The 24,391-nt window shown below is 38.9% G+C and overlaps 1 protein-coding gene and 1 non-coding gene across 2 annotated transcripts in view; both read right to left on the minus strand.

Annotated features, from left to right (window-relative positions):
• The window catches only part of LHFPL6 (LHFPL tetraspan subfamily member 6), a 257,518-nt gene that overhangs the window by 103,189 nt on the left and 129,938 nt on the right, over positions 1-24,391 (minus strand). The gene's annotated exons all lie outside the window — the stretch shown is intronic.
• LOC119620143 (small nucleolar RNA U13) lies at positions 919-1,020 on the minus strand. The gene has a single exon (XR_005236607.2). It is a non-coding gene; the product is annotated as a small nucleolar RNA U13 (small nucleolar RNA).

A 24,391-nucleotide genomic window follows, 5' to 3' on the forward strand; every position in this document is an offset into this window, starting at 1 on the left:
TGAAGATTCAGATACAGCCTGAAGCCCATCTATGTAATCTCCTCCAACAGAGTAGGCCTACTTATCTTTTGTGTATGTTTCTATGAGACTCCCATCCTCTCCTATGCACTGGAACTCCTACCACTCAGAACCATTTAGTTGAAAGGTGCTATGAAATAGGAGAAATCACTGAACAAACTGTCCTCACAAGCAAGCTCTCAAGCTCTCCTGACGTATAGCTGGAGATAGCTATTGATGAACTATGGTGGGTGCAGAAGTTAAGCAGATACCATCTGCAGAGCACAGAGTAAGCAGAGGCCCTAGGACATGCAGCATGGGACAGTATACCCTGAGAGAACTGGGCCAGTGTAAACAAAGATCATGTCCCAACTGTGTACCACAACTAACACTGTATCTGAGGACCTCAGTGATCGTCAAGGCTTCCCTATGAGGCTGATACCATCTTCATTGTGTTGATAGAGAAACTAAGATTTAGGAAAGTAAACCATATTGCCCTCTAGTTAAGTGGCAAAGCTGGTATTTTCATTTAGGTCTCATCCAATAGCAAACTTCACAATACTAAGTGGCATGCCATTTCGACCTGTCAACTATATGCAATAAATTTGCTCTGGTAAAGGTTTTGCTTAAATTTGTCCATATCCAATCCGTCATAATCAATAACATAACTTTGGAAGTCACCTGAATAGGGATTAGGAGTGTAATCAATGACCATGAAACGGAAAAGATAAACTGGTCCACAGGGAAATTGAGCCCTTGACCTTAAGCTCCCTAGAGCTGAATTCTAACCAACTCAGTTAATTAGCCACAGACTATTAAATGAACACATTAGAGACCAAATCCTTTCGAACCACAAATCTAAGTTGGCCTTGTATGGGAACACAGAGTTAAATATGTACTGACTTTTTTTTTTAATATATATACCAGATGGGTAATGTGCCAACATCCTAATAAGGCTGAAGGAGGCACAGCTCACACATTACTGTGAAACCCAATCATCACACTTATGAACCACAAAAGGATCAATATGCATTGAATTTGAGTGTGCCCATTTAGTACAGTGCAGACTCTCTAGAGTATCCAAAAGCAGATGAAATTATAAGTGGAAATTTTATAATCTTTTTTTAAACTTCCTCTTACTGTTCATAATGCCTATACTTCACTACATTTTTTTAAATTGATACATCTAACTTAGGAATCAAGTCTTTAAGAGGACCCTGGTTGAACTGCCAATTTTTATCAGGTTCATTAAACTCCACCCCATAGGTAAGATCAGACCTGGAATTCTTGAGTTGGAGAGTACTCCATGAAAGATACTGTGTGTACTAAATGAAAAGCAGTAATATTACATATCTAACTGATAAGACCTTCAAGCCCAGAGAGCCTGAAAGAGGAATCCCCTTTCCCTCACCTGTTGCTACTGGACTTCAGGCCTCTTCAATAACACATGGAGTATATTCTGCACCCAGGGCTCAGTCTCAACTATCTACTTCTCAGTGGCACCAAGGTCACTCAAGGGTTGAGTTCTCACAGAGCAAGAGAGGAACAGGGAGGGATACAAGAAGAGGGAGATCCATCCCCGACCTAGTATAGTATTTGGGCCATTGCTCTTCTCCATCCTTCATAAATTACTGATAATTTTGAAAAGTCTGGAAAGTGAGAAACAGGAAGGATAAGGAGAAACCATAAGGAAAACGGAGGGAATTCATCTGGGGATGTTCTTCCATTCCTCTTTCCTCATCCAGACCCTTCACATAGTCCTCCCATCTTCATTCTAATTCCTTGACCCAGAATATTTGTGCTACCCTCTTCCCAAGCTCCTTATCTCCTTAATTGTAGCCAGGCACCAGGCCAAATCAATCACATGTTCGGAACTGTGGGAGTCTCCTCCCAGTTCTCAGGGGTGGTGGGAAGGCACAGATCTCAAAGCTACAGAGTTTCAGTGAGAGCAGATTTGTTGCTTGCATTTAAATTTTTAGAAGCCTCACTTTTCATAGAAATAATGTTCTCTAAGATGACTCAGTTTGATAGCACTGTTATTCAGGGTACATTTTGTGTTAAATATACTCTTGTCTATTGGCCTCAGATCCTACATATCATGATATAATATTCTGAGGTCCAAACAAATACATTATGGAACACGACCTGCTTCTATGCAGGAGCTTTGTCTGTACTACACACTTATTCATCAGGTAGGAAAGTGGGGAAGTTTGTAAAATAGAGAAGGATTCTTTAAAGAGGTGGGAACAAGGTTATCTAAAGAATCTGGTGCATTGGTTAAATTATGTAATTATGAAAAGAGCAGACATTAGGCACAGTAGAAATTCATCATTCTTGTATCTCTACTTTCATTTTCTGTAAACGATGTACAACGTAATGTACAAAATTGCTATGATCAGGTCTGGTGGTAGTTCTAGATTTAAATATGGAAAAGCCTCATTAACAGAAATCACATGGCTATAATTCTTTTTAACAGAACTTTTGGTTGTCCAAACCATTATTCATGAGAGAACTCTAAATTCAGACAGGTGAAATACACTTTTAACTTACTGATGTTAATCTAGCAAGATCATTTGGAAATATTTAAAATGCCTATAACAGGACCCATTTACTGGAAGACTATGATGAATTACTTAATGTGCTTATTTCAGGACAAAACTAAGAGTAATACTCTACTTTGTAAAGGGGATTAGATTTGCAATGAAAGGAACTTACTGGGGAACCTGGCCAATTGAAAGCTGGCAAAACAATGTGAGCAGATGCATTAGAAGTCATCTGATCTGGGGAGCTAATCCCAGTGCTGTCAGACCTTCTAAAACTGCCTCAACCATGTCAATGCACCAATGGAAACTTATTCCTAGCCTGCAACTTTCATAGGGCAAGCGAGGTGCTACTTGCTTCACAAGCCAGGGAAGCTTTTCCACTGCACCTCCACTGCACGGGCCTCCAGCACTCACAGATACCCACATCCACGTCAACTGTAAACTGACCCTCTGTTCTGAATGATCAGTGATATTCCTCACTACTTTTCACGACCGTTACTTGAAATATGCACTAAACACATATGTGTAAAATGTACTTAAGACACTAATGTACCAAACACATTAACACCTAATTCTAAATCTGACAAATTAATAATTTTTACTTATATGGTTATAAAGGGTTAGCATCATAATAAAAAATGTGCTAATGTGTCCTGGTCAAGGGTGTGAATGGATATGAAATAAGAAAATATGAAAAAGTAGTATTTTTTTTTTTTTTTTTTTTTGAGACGGAGTCTTGCTCAGTCTCCCAGGCTGGAGTGCGGAGGCGCGATTTCGGCTCACTGCAAGCTCCGCCTCCCGGGTTCTCGCCATTCTCCTGCGTCAGCCTCCCAAGTAGCTGGGACTACAGGCGCCCGCCACTACGCCCGGCTAGTTTTTCGTATTTTTAGTAGAGACGGGGTTTCACCGTGTTAGCGAGGATGGTCTCGATCTGCTGACCTCGTGATCCGCCCGTCTCGGCCTCCCAAAGTGCTGGGATTACAGGCGTGAGCCACCGCGCCCGGCTGAAAAAGTAGTATTGATAGGAAAAGTATTTTCCAACATTGCAATTGTTGTGAATTTCCCACAATATTATTTACAGAACTAGATTTACAATTTTGCCATCTGAAAAATATTGTAACTGTGAAATAGTTAACATTCGGTTTAAAGTTTGGGATTTAAAATGAGCCTAAATTTACACAACAGACTGCCTTACCTTTAATTTCTACGATGGAACTTGTTTTCAGAACAGAACATAAGAAAGATACACAGACTGAGTCAAATCATCTAAGCAATTAAGATTTCAATATTGTGGAGACCACTGGAGCCCACACTGAAAAGTGAGTGCTATTAACCTAAAGATTTAAAGTCACAATATCTGTGACTCAGTTGTGACTCAGTTGCCAAGTTCCTCCAACGTCAATGGTTAAGCGTTCAATGATTCTGAAAGTAGCAAAAAAAAAAGGGGGGGGGGAATTTAAAATGAAGATTGAATAGTTTGCTACTTTCCATAGCTCTGCATCAGATTTTCCTTCCCTGGTTTCTTCTTATAACATCTCCTGTATCCACAAATACTCATCTGACAATCTCATATTTGGAACACAACTGAGAATCAATCAGTCAAGTCACAAAAGTCAAGTCATAAAACTCTTTGCTCTGTCTTGGAGGAGAAACTCCTACACCATCCATTTTACAGATTATTTGCTTTTCTGCTTTACTTAAAAATAATATTAGAAATTTCTAATATTTTCGAATATTTTGGACCTGTTTTCTAAATCCAAAGAATGCTAGAAGCCATAAATAAATGGAGTTAATACTTGTTATAGGTTCTATGAGAGCAGAGATACAATAGTAGACAAAATAGAAAATCTGTTAAAACTGACAAAAGCTTAAAAAGCACAATAGTCTGGGGATACTGCAGGGAGAACTAATATAACTCAATAGGTCCCGCTGGCATCATGGTACTGCATTCATAGTAGAAGAGTTGATGTTCATTCTGATGTCTGATTCATTCAGAAAGTTCCTATTTTGTTTGGTTTAGTCAGTTTAATGAGTTATAAAAGTACTAATTCATTTTAGAAAGCTATCCATTTAAAAGACTTAAAACAATACCTGTATGTATGTGGGTATGAGGTATCTACCTAGAAATGGCTATATAAAGAGATGTCTGTGTCTGTCTCTATCTATCCATGCTTAGATTCTAAGAACTTCAAGCTGATTTTGCCTGCACTCAGTGGGTGCTCTTAGTTCACCCAGGTGTACTAAGTGGGTGGCTTCTTGATTGGAACCATTAAATAGTGGGGTTTTGTTAGGTCTGAACTAAGTGGATACCATTTCTGTAGGTCAAGAACAGTCAAATATCAGTCATCTCATACTGCTCCAGCTAATGTTACTATAGGCCATTTTGTGATCTGTAAAATTTTTCCATACCGTATATTACTGAGCTCAATTATAAAATTAAATTAGACTATAAACATACAGTAACTGAGCAGTAGGGACCCTGACCCGGAAAGAAAAATGTGATTAATGTCACAATAGGAGTCAAAATAATAAAACAAAAGCTGATATCACGTATTAGGACCCTCAATTACCACAAATTTACCAGGAAGAGTTTTATTCTAACTCACACTAATATTAGGTAATATTTTATTTCTAGTCTGCGGAAGATAGCTGGATTGTAAACGCCAGTTGCTGGGTTACGATTGCACAGGAAATGTGCACTAAAGTTAAAATGCAAACTTGTTAGGTTTTTTTTTTTTTTTTTTTTTTTTTGAGATGGATTCTGGCTCTGTCGCCCAGCCTGGAGTGCAGTGGCCAGATCTCAGCTCACTGCAAGCTCCGCCTCCTGGGTTCACGCCATTCTCCTTCCTCAGCCTCCTGTAGCCGGGACTACAGGCGCCCGCCACCGCGCCCGGCTAGTTTTTTTTGTATTTTCTTAGTAGAGACAGGGTTTCAGAAACCATGTTAGCCAGGATGGTCTCGATCTCCTGACCTCGTGATCCGCCCGTCTCGGCCTCCCAAAGTGCTGGGATTACAGGCTTGAGCCACCGCACCCGGCCTAAACTTGTTAGGTTTTTCTCCCAGTCATGAGATCCACTTTGTTTGCTTATTTATTTAGAAAGGGGGAGAGGTGTGAGTAAATATAGTTTACAGAGTCAGTGGAAGATATTATTAAGTTTGTTCATATTTCTGATAAAAACAAGAAAACCTGAACTTTTGTTTTATTCTACAGCAACTAAGACATTGGGTGATTAACAATGGGTAAAGGAAAAACATCAGTTGGCATTATGATTTTATTATAAGTAAATTTGTTTCCAAGCTGGGAAAACACTTTGTGATTTAAGAAGATCAGGGTTTATAATCATTGTTAACCTTTTCTGAGAAACAATTGGCCTGTAGCCAATCTATTACATAACCCAGCCAAAGAAAGAAAACTGTTTCACAAGAAGCCACTAAAGCAAAGTTGCACTACTGTAGGCTATTAAATGAGCTTGTTTTGAACTCAAATGTATGTTATTCAGAAGATAAAAGTAGTACATTTACAAAGTACATAAAAAGCTGTTTATAACAAAGCATGGTCTTACAATGATAGTTTAACTCCTTACATGTCCTATCAGCATAGGTCTCTACTGTTAATATTTTCTTAATAAGTCTCATAAAGTAGGTTGAGCCAAACAGATTCTCCTTTCCTGGTCTTTTATAAAGCGTTATCAAGTTACACCCTTTACTAATACTCCTAAAGATCTAAAGATTGTAGTATATATTCAAGTAATTCCTGTTAAATATTGTGAGAAAAATCCTATCTAAGCATAGCAATAAAACTATAGAAAGCAGAAGTGTAAAACTACAGGAAACGTGTGTGTGTGTGCGTGTGTGTCCGCATGCACGTGCATAAGATGAGCTTAAAAACTATTTTTGGACCAGGGCCATGAACTGAATGAATATGATCTTCATGAAGCCCCAAGAGGAACCCCACACTTCAAAGGAACAAAAACTTTCTATAGACAATTTGTTACATAAAGATACATCAAGGTTTAAAAAAAAAAAAAAAAAAAAAAAAAGGAGTATATAACAGAGAGTTTAAATGAGGTCAACAGAATTACACCAGCTGGTCCCACTCCCCACCGGGCTGCAGAGGGAAGTGAAGCAATCCACAGGACACAGGTTTAATCCAGACAAGGCTTCACAGTAAAAGAAAATCAACACAGCACATGGCACTGAAAAACAATCTTCAGCCAGTCCAGATTATGGAGTACTAGGAGGACTCAATATTTGAAGTGTTTGCCCTTCAAAGAGAAACTCTTACATACTAAGCCAGTTAGCCCAGGTTTTGATACAAATCACCAAATTCAGAAATAACAGCCTTCAACTTAGAAACTTCTGAGAAAGGGAGGAGGGGGGTCATACATTTTGGTGAATGCAAATGTAAAACTACAATATCCTATATTATGATAATGCCTTAAAAATGTAAAGTGGAGCAGTAGGGAGATGCTCCTCCCTTTCTCCACAGATCCCAGTGCTGTCTCACATGGAGTGTGAGGTGACAGGATGACTTTGTGCAGGGCTCTGCTAGGCTCATTATGATGATACCCAGACACCGGGCGTCTCACACACATTCCTCTTCTGCTGCCTCATTCAAACACCGCAATTAAGATGCTGAAGACTGTAATTCAAGCTAAAGGAAGAGCCGCAAGAATAATGGCCAATGCATAAATTTAGATGTGAAAAACAGACATATCCATTGATAGTATTACCGGGACAGCCACTCCTTTTAAAAACAGGGCATCCTAGTCCATTTCTCTTTACAATGCTCTCCTCTTGCTTAGCTGGCTCTGTTCTCTATAGTTCTGTACCATCCTCTGGTTTTGTCCATCTGTCTCAGTTTCCTTCCCCCAGAGATAGTGACCTTGTTGCTACTTGTGCCAGAAGCAGCCTGGAATACACTGAGATGCCAGGAACAAAGAGGCCTCCCTGGAATCCTAACCTTTCAAAAGCTTTTTATGAACACTTGGGATAGAGAGAAGCCTGCTGACTTCACTCACCTGCAGATACCAGGCAGAAGAACACACAAGGCCGTTCTTTTTTTGGCCTTACCCTGAGAGTTGAGGTCATTCTTCCACCTAATAGAATACATTTTCACTGGCTTTACTTGAAGAGCTACATTTAAGTGATGGCATCGCAGTTATGGCTTAAAAGAAGCCTAGTTTACTCAAATAAAATATCTAAGCAATATTTCATTAAACTTACATTAGAGCAAAAGAAAATAAAAGATAGCATCAGGCAAATTAAGAAGGACGAATGAAGCTATATCAATTTTAGGTTTATGCAGTATTTCCATTACGAGTAGCCTTGAAGTATATAATGATGGGCATTTAACTCATGCAGCACCTTTTGCCTAAAAATAGAGAACCCTTAATCTCAAAAAGCAAGTAAAATACTTTGTGTCATGTTTTTTATAATGTTTAAATTAAAAAAAAAAAAAAAACTTACCTTGATTATCTCACTTAAATTTCATTAAAATATTCAACACTGGCAAGGCAAGTATTAGTACCCCAGCTAAGGAATCCAGACTGATAGAAGCAGCAGCTAAGTGAAAATCAGGCCACGCCGTTGGTAAGGGAGTGTTTCTACTTCTATCTCATGACTAGCTACCTGGTATGAAGTGAGTCCCTTGCCTTCCCTGGGCAGGTAGTCCATTCATTCGTTCTTTAACTCAACAGCATGGGTGTGAGTTCAACAAGACAGACAAATTACTGCAATGTGTATCATGACTGGAGGAAGAATTCAACAAGCAAGTCGTGTGTGATACGGTTAAGGAAAAGAATCGAATGTTCTCTTCAATACAGTTCTAGCCCATCAGCCACCTAAGAGCAATGGGATAAGGCCAAAGTCAAGGTCAGGCCCAGGCGTTTTGAGTGTATACATGGACTTCCTAAGATACACTTCAATTGAGTTCTTTTGTTGCATTCCCTAGGCAAATGCAATTGATTTCAGAATTATTGATTGCTTTGGATGGTCCAACCCAGTTTCCCTTCATCCCTGGGGATAATCAAGAGCTGCTTTCTGATTCTCAAGAAAAATGGAGAATTTAAGGAATATTAGATCTCAAACTATCAGTATAATCTTCTAATTTGTCTTATTATAAAGCATTATATTTCTATAGGACAGGTTAATAATCCAGAAAAATGAAACTAAGATGATCAAAACCTGTAGTTAATACTTTAAAATACAATCCAACACTGTTTGATCTTCTGGGTCGGTGACACTCCAATTTCTTCTCTCTAACATTTCCTTAAGAGTTGCAATCAAAGGATGCCTGGGTAAGAGCTGGATTCAGTTTTGGTACTTAGGTCTTTCAGTAATTCCATTTTAGTACCACTGAATTATCATTAGTTCTTTAAAGAGCTGCCTTTTGTGGACAGAATGAATTTATTATTATACAGATTATCACTTTTGTCTTCCTACTGATATGTTTAAGGAGCGGGGATACAATATTTTCATCCAACAGGTCACAATGCATATAATTGCTGACATTTTAAACTCATCTGGAAAAATAAATGTTGTTACTATATTATTGTAGACTGTAGCGTGTCCTTCACTTTTTTACTTTTATTATTTTCACTTTGGAGATTCTGTCAATTAAAGTCAAGTGCCCTTCTACCCTGTGAGGTGACAGGGAGAAGAAGCCGTCTTTGAATCAGAAAATGGGCCCTCCCAGACACTAAATCTGCTTGGACATGGGTCATGGGCTTCCCAGTCTCCAGAAGAGTGAGAAAGTTAGTTTTGTTGTTTAGAAGTCCCCAACTCCCCCCAAAAAAACCAAGTCAAGTGGTTTCAGCTGTTTCACGTTTAAATCGTTTAACAAAATGTCCTGGGCACCCAGAGCACACAGAACACTCTCCCTAAAGTAGCTACAGCTGGGCCGGTGGCGGCCCTTCACCCTGAGCTGCAAACTGCGTTAGTCATGGAAGAACACAGGGAGTGAAAAAGTTGAAATTTCACAGCATGCTCTGAAATAATGGAATATAAAGATACACACTGCTCCCATCAAAGGAGAAAAGGTGTGGCTTTGCTTCCACATACCATCAATATTTTTAGCATAAAAATACCTAAATCATTTGAATACCAAATCAAATTTTCCATTTTGTCAAAAATAACGACCTTAATTCCAAACTGCCAAGAGTTTCATTAGTTCTAGAGAGAGTGGACATGCTTAGCACAGCACCAGTGACTCCCGCTCAGAAGCCTAAGGAAGAGAAATGGCTTATGAGGACAATAACCTGATTTTATTTCACTAGGGAACAAGGCTTTCGAGTCTCTTGTTGCTTCTCACAGTCAATGTAATGTATTTATCAAATGCTGTGAAGCGATTACTTCGTCTGCTCCAGTCATCAGAGGCAAATAAGATTACCACGTGAGACAGCAGCGAAAGAGAAGTTGTTTTTTCTAACCACATTGAAGTCACACAGCCTATGTTGTTTAAATGAACAAATCACATAATAAACAAATTAAAAAAACAGAAATTTGATTAAATTTCAGATGAACCATGTTACGAATATGGAAACACATACATTTACTTCAAATCCATATCATTGCCATCCAAACAGGACACAAATATATTGACTCTTAGATTTTTGACTGCCAGAGGCTGGAAGTGATAAGAGCTGGAATGTGTTGCTCAGAGTGGTTAACAAGGAAATAGAAACAATCTAGTAGCAAGCAAGAGAAGGACACAATCTTCCTGAGGGCAAAAGTCATTGCTAACTTATTTGGACTCACATCTAGACAAGTGTCAGTTTCTTAAAAGTGCCTATTAACCAATCTGAGCCAGATCTTCCTGGGGATAATCTGCAGACTGGCAGAAAATTGAGCCTTTTGGAGATAAATATATTTTCTCTTTCAAACTTCAGAGGATTGTTTAGAAAATAACTATTCAAGGATTTGATTTTACTCCCAAATCTGTAAACGGCTGATATTAGCCGAAATACAGATTTTCACTTTTGATAAATTGGGAAAAGTCAAGAGATCAATGTATTTCTGGCTTGAAGGAAATTAAACCAAAAAAAAATTATTTACAAAATATTAATATATTGAATGCAACAACATATAATTAGGACAATATATTATGACCAAGTGGGGTTTATCCCAGTCATGCAAGGCAATTAATGTAATTCACCATACTAACAGATTTTTGACAAAGATGCCAAGGAAATTTAATGAGAGAAGAGATAGACTTTTCCACAAATGGTGCTGGATCAGCTAGATATCTGTATGGAAAAATACAAAACAAAACAAAAGAACCTCAGACTGTATTCAAAAATTAAGTTTAAATGAATTATGAATCTCAACATAAGAGCTAAAATGTTAGAAGAAAACACAGGAAAAAAAATTAGTGATATTGAATTAGACAAAGATTTTTTTTTTTTTCTTGAGACAGAGTCTTGCTCTGTTGCCCAGGCTGGAGTGCAATGGCACGATCTCAGCTCACTGTAACCTCTGCCTCCTGGGTTCAAGCCATTCTCCTGCCTCAGCCTCCCAGGTAGCTGGGACTACAGGCATGAGCCACCAAGCCCGGCTAATATTTTTTGTATTTTTAGTAGAGGTGGGGTTTCACCATGCTGGCCAGGCTGGTCTCAAACTCCTGACCTCAAGTGATCTCCAGTCTCGGCCTCCAAAAGTGCTGGGATTACAGACATGAGCCATAGCGCTCAGTTGAATTAGACAAAGATTTCTTAAGCACAAATTACAAAAGAATGAGAAAATGGACTTATCAAAATGAAAAATCTGATATTTGAAAAAACACAGTTAACAAAAATATGACCAACATACTAGGAGAAAATGTTTGCAATATATATGTCTAACAAATAGCTTGTATCTACAATATACAAAGAACCCTTACAATTCAAGAAGACAATCTAAAAATGAGCAAAAGATTTGAACAGAAACTGCACAAAAGAAGGAATATAAATGGGCAATAAGTAAATGAAAAGAAGTTCAACATCACTAGTTATTAGGGAAATGTGAATTGAAATCACAATGAGATATCACTACACACCTACTAGATTAGCTACAGTTAGAAAGGCTCACAATATCAAGTGCTGGAAAGGATGTGGAACAAGTGGATCTCTCATACATTGCTAGTAAAAATGCAAAATCGTACAGGTACTTGGGAAAGCAGTATGGCAATTTCTTATAATATTAAAGGTACATTTACCATATGAACTCTGCAATCTATTCCTGTTTGCACAAAGACAAAACCACAGTGACAAAAATCAGGTATATGGTAAAGGCAGAAGGTGACTTGGTGACTTTTTAAGGTGAGGAAACTGTTGTATATCTTGATAGTGGTAGTGGCTAAACAACTGAATAGCCAAAATTCCTCATTCCACACCCTTAAAATAGATGAATTGTATTGTATAAAATAATACCTTAATAATAAATAAAAGTAAAAATTACATAAATGTTTCTATTTGTCCACTGCCTATTTGTATAGAAAAGAACATAGAAAATGGCCACAGAGTAACACAGTGAAATCAAGATTTTGAGAAAAGAATGATCAGAAATCCAGATCCTAAAATGTCAAGTCCAGCCCAAAGAAACTACCTTTCCCCACTATGAATATCATCCAGGAGCTTCTATTATATTTTTGGGAAAATGTTATTACCTGTAAGACAATAATAACAGCTGATTCTGGGTACATTGAATTACATAATGGAGAAATAGCTTCATCCTCTGACAGATTTCCAATGAGAGTTTGCCATTACTAAACCTTGAAGAAGGGGAGAGAAAAGGATGGGAGGAGTAAAGTATGGAAGAGAGAGAGCTAAAGAGGAAAATGAGAGAGGAATGCCAACCAAGAGAAAGAACAGCTGACCAAAAAAAGAAACAAAACAAAACAAAGCAAAACAGTGGAAAAGTACCGGCTGAGAAAAGAAGTTATGGGAAAAACAGAGGAAGAACAAACAGAGAAATGGATATACACCTAGGAAAACAAGAGATGTGAGAAAGAATGTTGAGGTCAATGAAAGCAAGCAAGCTGGGCATGGTGGCTCATGCCTGTAATCCCAGCACTTTGGGAGGCTGAGGTGGGTGGATCACTTGAGGTCAGAAGTTCGAGATCAGCCTGGGCTACATGGAAAAACTCCTTCTCTACAAAAAATACAAAAAAATTAGCCAGGCGTGGTGGCCTGCATGTGTAGTTGCACCTACTAGGGAGGCTAAGATGGGAGGATCACCTGAGGCCATGAGAGGCTGCAGTGAGCAGTGACTGTGCCACCGCACTCCAGCCTAGGCAACACAGCAATACCTTGTCTCAAAAAAAAAAAAAAAAAAAAAAAAAGGCAAGCAGAGTTAGACACCAGGTACAATGGGTGGAGAGAGAAAAAGTAACTACAAATGAGGAAAGAAAAAGAAAAGGAGGGTTAGGAAGTCCACATTTGGATGGGAACATGAGATATGAGACTGCCAATATATTATTTTGTTGTAAAATTAAAATATTGTAAGGAAATACCAAAGAAATAACTTGAAGAATTACTTTCCAGATGTTTCCAACACACTTTTTTTCCTTCTATGAAATGTATCCTTCCTGGGGCCTTTTAAAATCTTACTTGGCTCTCTTAAATGTAAATAACTCAATTTAAGGCATGGTTTCCCTTCCAAGGACTTTTAATTTATACATTTTAATAATTCTCTTCAAGGCTTTCAAAATGCCCATGAAATGACTTCCCACTATGAAGCACAGGGACAAGAGAGAGAGAGATTGTAAAGACCTGCTTGTGTTCTGGTTCCAGGTCTGTCAGTAACAGTTGGACAAGCTCCTTAATGTGTGTGAGAGTGTGTGTGTGTGCGTGCGCGCGTGCACTGTGTATGTGTGTTAACAAACCAGTTTTCCAGTTCCATTTATTTCACTCCCTTTTCTTTCTCCCTTACTCTTTCCTGTTTTCCTTCCTTTCCTTAATTCTATTTCATGCTTTTTCCTTTCTCTCTCCTTCCCTTCTCCTTCCAGCAAACCTGAGAACATGCTGAAGGCTGATCACTGTGCCAGCTGCCAGGGACACAAAGCCACAAACGGTTCCACCCTGCTCAGGATCTGGGCTGGCTGGAAGGTAGCTGATTCATCAGTAATTTTCAATGTTTTAACATTAAGCAGAAACGACGATTGACTGTTCTGTCCTCCAATATTAGTCCTTGAAAGCAAGACTTTCCTTCCAATGGGAATTTAAACCTTTGGGATACAATATTTTTCTTAGTTATACACTTTTATTTATCTCCCCATTCCCTAATGTCATGTCTTCACAATTGAGTTTGGAATTTTAAAACTCAGCCTGACAAGCCAGCCTGAGGGTCCCGCAAAGTTGAAGCTATAAACACGATCATGTGAACTTAGGGATAATCATTTGTGGCAACAACAAAAACTCCAGCAACCTAAAACATAAACACCTTCAGAAAAATGTGCCTCACTTTAGCAGGGATTTTGATGTGTAAGAAATCACTAAAAATAGGTTTGAAAATATCCTAACTGGTGTTGACATATCAGCATACCTTACCAACTCTTCTAGATTTCCACAATTATTACAAAGAATGTGGAATAAGAGGATCTTTTCTTTAAAAAAAAAAAAAAAAAAAAGGTATATATCTTTGTATCTCAATCCCTCCCCTTCTTACCTTACTTTACAAAATTCAATTAATGCCTTGAATATCTACAGAAATTTCTCTACTCATGCTATGACTAATTGATCTCTGCGAATTAGAAGGTATCTCAACCAAAAGCTCACACCATAGGATGCTTAGTAGTTTACTTGATACAACCCATAAAACAAGACAGCCTCAAGAAAGAGCAAAGCTCACATCCACCTTAATACAAGTTAAGGTTCAAGAATACAATGGTCTATTACCTAAAGTAAGTTAATTAAAAGAGCTCTGATCAAATTACTTAATAAGAACTTCAATCCTTTCCTTAGTCTCAAGAGGCAACACAACAAGAACCACGGTGGAAATATTAAAGGTGCTGGCTTTTGACACAACATGAGCATTGGTTTAAGCTCATGAGAGAACAGAAAACCATTCAAACAGGCAGCTGGCCCGGGATTCACAGCTTCTCTCTCTCAGCAATTCTGAATTATGATTTCCTAAAGAACAATCATGGGTTCTTTCAAGTTACTTGGTACAGAACCCAGAACAACATGTGTGCATACTTAAACATTATTTGATGGCAAAACAAAAGCAAACAGTGTTGGCTATTTTGAGAGTCATGCTCCTTAATGACTTGAACTCCTAACAGATGCTCTACGTAGGCATTAACTAGCTCCCTTGAAGCAAATATTTCATTTGCTCTTTGAAAATATTAATAGGGCGAAAAGACTTGCTCTGTGTTTCTGCCAGTGCTTTAAAATAAGACGTCCTCTCATCTGTGCACGGTTTTTTTTTTTCCCTTTCCAACTTTTATTTTAGGTTCACGGGGTGTATGTGCAGGTTTGTTACATGGGTAAATTACGTATCATGGGAGTTTGGTATACAGATTATTTTGTCACCCAGGTGATAAGAATAATACCTGATAGGAAGTTTTTCAATCCTCACCCTCCTACTACCCTCCACCGTCAATTAGGCCTAAGCATCTCTTGTTCCCCTCTTTGTGTCCATGTTTACTCAATGTTTAGCTCTCTCTTAGAGGTGAGAACATTCAGTATTTGGGTTTTCTGTTCTTATATTAATTCGCTTAGGATGATGGTCTCCAGGTCCATCCATGTTGCTGCAAAGGACATGATGTTGTCCTTTGTACAGCTGCATGGGATTCCATGGTGTATATGTACCACATTTTCTTTATCTAGGGTACCACTGATGGGCATTTAGGTTGATTCTATGTCTTTGCTATTGTGAATAGTACTGTAATGAACACGTGTGTGCATGTGTCTTTTTAGCAGAATGATTTATATTCCTTTGGGTAGATACGCAGTGATGGGATTGCTGGGTCAAATGGTAATTCTGTTTCATGCTCTTTGAGAAATCTCCAAACTGCTTTCCACAGTGGCTGAACTAATTTCCATTCCCACCAGCAGTGTATAAGCACTATCTGTATAATGTTTACTGCTACATTCACAAGGGCAGGCAGGTAGGGGAGGAGTCTAGTTCCATAGTCCACAGACAAACCAGAGAACTTTAACATCATCACAAGTCATCATCCCTTAAGCAAGTTTCTCCTGTCAGTTGAGACATTATCAAAGATGATTTTTATTCAGAGACGCTAAGGCTAGTCTATGTCCAAAAGGAAAAAAAAACCATGACCTTTAACTAGTTATACCTGGGGAAGGGAAGCAAAAAGGGTGAAGGTGAAGGGACAGCTGGGAAAACCAAAATAAAAATCTACCCAGAAACCTGCTGCTAAAGTATTTGCATTAAACAGTCTCAGCCCAGCAAACACTGGTACATCCCATTGGAACAACTTCTTCCCTAAATATGAGCCTACTTCAGGCATTTGCCATGACATCAAGTCTCACTATTTTTTTAATTCCTGAATTCTTTAGGGTTAGAAATCTCTCACAACAAAGACAGAAGAGTAGACTAGGATTCACTTTAAAATAAATTGCCCTGTGGCTGAGTCTGTCACCTGGGAATGTTTCAAAGTCAGCTCTCATCTTGGGGCAGTGCTTAGCAGAGATGGGGCTGACTCTACTGGGTCTCCTGCCTCCAACACGCTCCAGTCTCCTCTCACTGAACTACGAATTCTCTAACTCTTTATGGACAGAGCAGACACTTGGCAACTAATTCCCTTTCTCTTATCAGGTCTGTCTTCAGAAAGGCTGGGGATGACACTGCTAACACTACCTTTAGAAGAAGAAGAGGCCGTTCAACCCTCAGAAACACTCCCCTAAGGATTTATTTATCAAAATGTCACCACGAGAATTGTTACAGTCAAGCCTTGATCCTTCAAAACCATGCTGCCTTGATAGACCTTTTAAAAAAAATGTGTGGCCGGGCGCGGTGGCTCAAGCCTGTAATCCCAGCACTTTGGGAGGCCGAGACGGGTGGATCACGAGGTCAGGAGATCGAGACCATCCTGGCTAACACGGGGAAACCCCGTCTCTACTAAAAAATACAAAAAACTAGCCGGGCGAGGCGGCGGACGCCTGTAGTCCCAGCTACTCGGGAGGCTGAGGCAGGAGAATGGCGTGAACCCGGGAGGCGGAGCTTGCAGTGAGCTGAGATCCGGCCACTGCACTCCAGCCTGGGCGACAGAGCGAGACTCCGTCTCAAAAAAAAAAAAAAAAAAAAAGTGTGTGGGGGGAGGGGGGGAGGGGGAGGGGGTGGGATAGCATTAGGAGATATACCTAATGTAAATGACGGGTTAATGGGTGCAGCACACCAACATGGCACATGTATACATATGTAACAAACCTGCACGTTGTGCACATGTACCCCAGAACATAAAGTATTAAAAAAAAAATGTGTATGTTACTGTATCTCACACACCAGTTTTAGGAAATGTTAGCAAACTGCAAATAATCTCTCTAGTAATTGTCAAGATGTTTAAAGCATTTCCTTCTACAAATGTGTCCAAACTCTGTTATCCTATCCCTATAATGTTATATATCATTCAAGGGCTTTTAAGGAAAGTACACAAACCTGTATTAAGCAACAAATAAATGCCACAGACCAGGCTACGTGCTTTTCATTACCCTCTCACTCTGTGAAGTGGGCAGTGGACATTCCTGTCTCTGTTTTACAGATAAGAAAACAAAGGCAGGCAAGTCCCATAGCAGTACATGGCACAGGCAAGAATCAAATTCAAGTCTGCGGGATTCCAAGTTCCAGTGATATCCTTTCCTATGTTATTGTGACCCTCAAAAAGCCTCAGGAATTTAAGTTTTGTGGGAACAAGGTGAAAATTGCCCCTGAGAAGCTTGGATTCATTCCTCAGGATGGGGCTGGGGGTGCTACCATGGTTAACTTCAAGGAAAAGGTTTAGTCAAACCAGGCTGTAATTATACAAACTCATGCTTTCCAGTTCTCCAATAAGGGTGCCATGATCATGTTCAGGAAAGAAAAGCAGCTCCCAAGGAAAACCAGCATCCCAAGGGAACCACATGGCTGGAGTCTTCCTCTACCTCACCCACAAGGCGATCTCTGGCAGAGACAGGAAATGGGCTTCATCACTATTGTCAGCCCAGATTGAAAGACGGTTGGAAATATTCTGGGCCATGGCAAGAGTACAGAATCAGCTAGCAAATGCTCATGGCCCTCCCTTCATTTATATGTTTGGTATGAGTCTGGTCAAATTATTTCAACCCTGTATGACTCAATTTCCCCTACCATCAACCCTACAACTTCTCCCCAATCATGAAACCATTTTGTTCATTGTTAATTTATACACTGTGAAAACTGAGGTGGAGAAAGGTATAGCCAAACTCTATAGTGAATCTTACTGTGTTTATTCTACTAGTTTTTATATAATTATTAAAAACTCATCAGTGGTAGTCCTAGAAGAATAATACTGATTATAAAACTATTCAGCATAGCAAAAGAATATCCAATATAAAATAATCTATTCCAACTTTCCTATTAACACATATCTTGCATACAAAGATTTATTCAAGGTAGGGCTAAAGGCCATAGTACCTTAATCTCCAGGTAGATGCCTCCGACAGTCCATGAGTCCCACTGTAGGTGAAGAAGCTCTACGGTTGGATGAGAAAAGTCTGAATATTTCAGCCACAGACTTTCAATTAGGCAAGTTAGGAGAGAAAAGGGCAGGGAGGTATGAAACCTCATAGTTTTCATTCTTTATAGTGAGGAATTATCTTGCAGTAATTGATTGACTGAGGATTATGTTGCAGCACCCTCATGCTATAATTGGTTGCACGCAAGTTAACAAGCCCTGATTTGTAGACTGCAAACATGACACACTGCAGACAGTCTGCTATTCCTGCCCACCTGGCTATAGGTTTCTAGATATGCAAATTGAGCAAACCTAATATATTGATGCTGATTAGAAATGAAGGCCCTTATTATACAGAGGTAGCCCTTGTGTTGCTGTTGACAAGACTATGCCAGAATTGAAATCTGGAGCCATAATTCATACATTCTACGTAAGTAAAATATGCAAGGCACAGAGGGCATTGTAAACTAAGGAGGTACTCAAAAGGTGAGTTTTCAAGTAGGTCTGTGACTTACATTTCTTTTTCATAAGCTCAGCAATTAAACAGTCCATGAATTAGGACTCAAAAGAGTGACGTGTTAAAAAAGTCTCCAGTACAGCATAGAAACTCCATGAGGATGGGTGGATTATATAATACTAGAAGTGATATTTGGGGGCCAATTAAATCTTTCCAATGATAATTTTGATACAAATCAATAAATTGAGGGGCCGATGGAAATAGATCCTGTATAAAACAGCAAAAGATAATCATTTCACATTCGACCCAGACCAACAAAGTGAAAATAGCTAAACAGAGAAGGAAATCAAATGCAACTGAAGATAAACACATAAAATGAATAGTTACTAAAGACAATTAAGATGGAATTTGGAATGAACCACAGTAGTTAACTCTCTATGGGAGAATATGTGTAAAAAACATACGTTAATACGTTAATACCAGTCCACTACAAAAAAATTTTGAGAAGCTCAAATCTGCAGTTCTTTTATTCTATTCCATGAAGTCTATTAACTAACAGTGTAGTAAATATTCTTTTATTTTTATAACATTTGAAAGACTCAATGTAAATAAATTTAACTATTGGGGGAAAAAGCAGTCTTTTTTTTTTTTTTTTGTCTGACCTAATGTCTTGACTTGCATTTTGAACATTTGGTTACTACAGAAATAAAGTATATGACCTATTCCAGAGAACTGGGAATTGTACTTATTTCACTCCTTAATCAATAACATACAATGGGGGAAAACATGGCCTTAACTGTTATTCAAGTTAATTATACTGCAGTGAAATCTCAGACTCACAAGCTGAAGGAGTCCTTCAGATAATTCAGTGTATATTATATGTGAGAGTGCTGTCTTCTAATAGGGGCACTTATTAGCCAAAGAAGAACAAAGAGCCAGAAATCTTCAGGGATGGCTGCTGTCAAACAGCATAAATCAGAGACTACAATTGATTAACTAATTTGAGCAGTAAAAACAGACTTAGTTGCTATGGCAATAAAGAAAAAATTGAAGATTTGATCACCTGAGAGATTCTTTATTCTCATGGGATTTCAGAGAAATCAGAAACCACAAAGAGAAAATGCCCACCAGCTTATCGATTGTAGCCATAAAAATAATAATATTCTGTAATCAGTTTTCTTTTGAAGTGTTAAAATAGCTTTACCAATACTAATTTTTAGAGTGACTGAGACTGCTAGCGGCATGCCAACCTATCATTAACAAGACATTCAGCAAGGTGATTCCTGGACAGAATATGAGTTACAGCTAAAAAATTCTAGGCTCTTGCCTGTCTCTGTGACCTCCAAAGAACTCATTCTCCTAATTTAGGAACTACTTTTCCAATATATTCAGACATTTCAAATGACGACTATTCAATTAATGCAATTTTAGGTTTAAAAATTAGACTCCCACTGTCTTCAGATCATATCCCACTAAATTGCCACCCTCAGTGCCGGGCACCCAATTCCAAGGGGAAGCGTTCAGAGTTGCGCATGTCATATAACTAGGGCTGCTTGTCTGGAAAAGACAAACTAGAAAATGACTTAATCATCTTGTCTGAAAATATCTGAAATATTCATCTGTAGGAAAAAGAAGTCTCAAGTCCATCCTACATGGTTTACAGGGGTAGAATGTCCGGGTGGCCTGGCAGAACACAGGTAGCACATTATAAGGATCCTGGCTTTGAATCAACATGAAGAAAAAGAAAGGAGGCAGCTGCATGGTGAGAGAGAGAGTTCCTTTCACGGCAAAAGAGTCCAGCAGCGGCTAGCAATGACCTAGAAGGGTGTAGGTCTGGAAGATTTCCTTGCACTGCTCAGAAGACTGAACTAGAGAGGATGGGTGGCGGCTTCCTCCACCATCCTGTGACTGGGATCCTAAGTATGGCACTATGGGTAGAATGTTCATGGTCTTCCCTGGAGCCCTGCGCTCTTGGAAAAAGCACTCCTTTCTTGAATGCCAGCCTTTGGAGTAGAGTGGGTTCCCCTTCATAGGAGAACAGCCATTTCTGTGTATTCTCCAGCTGTCTTTCACTAGGAGAAGAGATTTGGAGACATGATTTAGTAAATCTTAAAAACGTTCAGCCTAAATGTTTGGATCTGAGTTTGTTTGTTTGATTGATTTTCCTAATCTCTCTCAATATTGCCACATAATTCTAGATACTCCCAGGTAGAGAAAAATGGAACACTAAGGCACAACGGGCCAAGACGGGAAGAGGAATATCTACCCATTTAGATTCACCTCCCCTTGACATCAGCATGAATTCACGTTGAAAAATACTGATTATGCCCTGAACAATGCAAAGACTGCTGCATGTTGTGAGAAAATCAGGGATGAACATGTCTCTGGATTTAAACTTTGTCATGTTGTACAGAAGATTTGAAGCACCTTAGTATGGCTACTACACAGGTCTTGACTTTACAAAGGTCACAGAGTAGAAAGATCCAATTAGTAGTTTGGGGACCTGGCTTTGGAATCAGATGGCCAGGTCTGAACTATTAATCAGTCAATGACAAATTATGTGACTCTAGGTAAATTGGAATATCTTCTCATTTTAAAGCATTTATAAAAGTAATTAAAGCCCTTGCTCTTCATTCTCATCCCCAAATACAATAAGTAATAAATGAGGATATATTAATATAGAAGACTTTGCACTTCATAGGCAAACATTTCTCTAACCAGATTTCTTAAGCATTTATCATATAACGACACTGCAGAATAAATTACATTTGATTTTCTGATGTAAGTTTTTCTAAGTAACTTCAGGTAACCATATGTCAAATATATAAGAGCTAAACATAGAAATTCTATACCATCATTCATCTATTTGCTTTGTTCTATGAAGTCTTACATTATTTTGTATAAATTGATCTTTGTTTCCTAGTGACAAAGTGATAAAACACATGTGTGTGCCATGTGAATAGAAAACCAGACAAGTTCTTATAAAATTAGACAAGGAGCTACAGCAAATATGATTCCAATTCACAGAGAGAACCTGAGTTATTCTTTTCCATCTCCTTTGTGTCCCCATCTTACTGTTCCCCTTAACTGCCCTTATTCATCTGTTCCCCTTAACTGCCTTATTCACCTATGATTCCCTTCTTTCTTCTAAATCCTAAGTCCCCTGAGTTTGGGTGTGATGTCTTATTTGTGTTTTTAGTACTATGCCTGACATACGGAAAGCATTTCATACACATTTGCTGAATGAGTGAATGAATGAATCTCCTCCCAACTATTTTCAACATTCCTCTTCCATAATTTCTGAAAGGTGTCTGCAAGTCCACAGGGTTAAGGAATCCTCTTGCCTGCGTTGGGGCTCAGCAAACAATACCCTGAAATATGGCACTCTGACATACTGAATTAAAGCAGCAGCCTCAGGGTCTCTCTGACCAACCCTGCTCCTATCTCTGATTCTTTCTCTCCAAAAGCGCTGGATGAAGCTGTTCTCTGAAGTTCCCTTATCTACCTGGAAACTAAATCCACCAATGAGAAATGCAATTAGCTTTGATCCCCTCCCTAAAATTTCACTAATCAGAGAAGATCAAATTCATATCATAGAGGAAGAGACTAAAAATTAAACACCACTCCTAGAGCCCAGGTGAACTTTGTCCCAAAGTATTGTCTGTTTAATTCACAAAAATAATTATTTACCAATCATTGTCTGGGCATTTGGCTCATTGACTCTCCCTAAAAATTATTTACTGCTCTTGAAATTGCCATATCCTCCCCATCTCACCTTTCCCTATGAAGAAGGGTAAATAAGCATCTGGGAAGTGAAGCTTCAAAAAACAGAGGGGAAGCCTTCCTCCTTTCCCCTATGCCTGTCAAATTCATACTTGTTCCTCTTGGTTCCACATCCCTTACATTCAATGCCAATAAAGTCCTTCTCAATGGTACCACTCCACTGCTATCTTTTTCACCGATCTACATAAACCCAAGTCTTCACATTTATTTTACATAACGTAAACCTATTGTGACTTGTGCAAGCCTATGTATTTGATATTCCTTTATCCTTTTTCTCTTAATTCCTTTCAGAAAATTCATTACTTCTTTATTCTTACTTATCCTCTCATTTTTCTATAATGGAAAACGAACATTAAACAGTTCCCTTTATAGCTATTTTGGAGTAATCATGTATTTTTCCTGGCTTTAATCATTTGATCCCAAAGAGTAAGGTAGGTGTGGGCAGCAGGAACTGGGTGCTTTGATACCCTTGGTTCTCCAATTAGCTGGAGAATCATTTGGTACTGAGCAGTTCCTGAAAAAAAAAAAAAAAAAAAAAAAAAAAAAAATGCTGGCCGATTTTTTGAACTGGGCCAAGAGCCATGAAATACCTTAACATTTCTGTCAGTGGCATAACGCTTCCATGATGTATCTTCATCCTTGGCCATGTCCTAAAAGTAATGTCACGATTTGCACTCTGAAATCCATCAGGATTATTCATATCCCCAGGAAATGGTCTGAATACACCTTTCTGATCAAAAACACCTAACATTACCGTTTTACATTCTCATTAACAACCACTTATGACTTCTCTGCGTACGATTACAATTCTCAGAAGAAGCCAAGTCTTGGATTGTTTTTAATGTATTGAAAATTCGATCTTGATTTCATAGGGGAATTAAGGTTATGGTCAGCATCCTCATTTCACCATTTATACAGCTGGAAGATGCCAAATGTAAGAAAAAAAAAAACCTGAATCAGGTTTGAATTGCAACACTGTATCAAGTAAACCCCAAGGCATTGTTTCTAATGCTAGAAATATTTTAACTAAGTTAGTATGCCTCAGGCTAGCCTAACCACATAAGGGCTAGGACAGCAGTAACTGTTTTAGGAGAAAAAAAATATCCTATTCATAAGGATTTTAACTATAAGGCACCAGTCACTGCCTCAAGACACTTCTTAACTCTCTTGCCAGTAGAGCCGCCCTAAAAGTACTTCAAGTCACTCTGCTTTTGTGTCCTGGCCTTCCGGTAAGTTCTTTTCCTTTCCTCCCCACCTCTCTCGCACTTGGGTAACCCTGCAACACAGGCACTGTGTGCTGCCAGAAACTTCGTGTTCAAAATGCTTCTGAGATTGAGATTCTCGTGGCCATTCAGTTCATAGCTCTATCTCCGTCCTCTCCTCTGCCATCTGCAAACCACCCACCACCATGCACTTTCCCTCTTTACCAGTATAGTTCAAATAGCCCTGGTCCCTTTCCTCCTTCAAGGCTGCTGATATCTTTCTTCATGGCATTACACTCACATCCACTGAATATAGGCAGCTCCCAGGATGCTTTACACCAGGCTGCCCACACCTGGGCATGACCCCCAAATCCTCGCTATGACAGCCCTGTTTCCTTGCTCACCCTGAGGGAAACTGAATGGGTTAGTGCTCAGGACTGAAAGTAAATCAGAAAAAAGGTCATCAAGAGCATACAGTAAGCTCTGTCTTTAGAAGGCCAGACAGGCTAATGGAATAAACTTGTAGTAGATGCTTGTGGGTTTTGATTGACCAAGTAAGCTACATAGAGCTTCTCAACAATGTGAAACATAAAATCAAAGGATAATTAGAGTAAATTCTCAAAGCATTTGCTGAACATCTGCTGGGTACTAGGCACTGGGGAAACAAAAAAATGAGAATGCAACATGTTGTCTCTTTCTACAAGGTTACTACAACCAATTGTAGTCCCAGAGGCAGACAGGTACAACCACACTGAGACGGCATCGCTACTACAGTAGA

This window comes from Chlorocebus sabaeus, chromosome 3 (assembly GCF_047675955.1).
Source record: "Chlorocebus sabaeus isolate Y175 chromosome 3, mChlSab1.0.hap1, whole genome shotgun sequence".
Taxonomy (NCBI): Eukaryota; Metazoa; Chordata; class Mammalia; order Primates; family Cercopithecidae; genus Chlorocebus; species Chlorocebus sabaeus.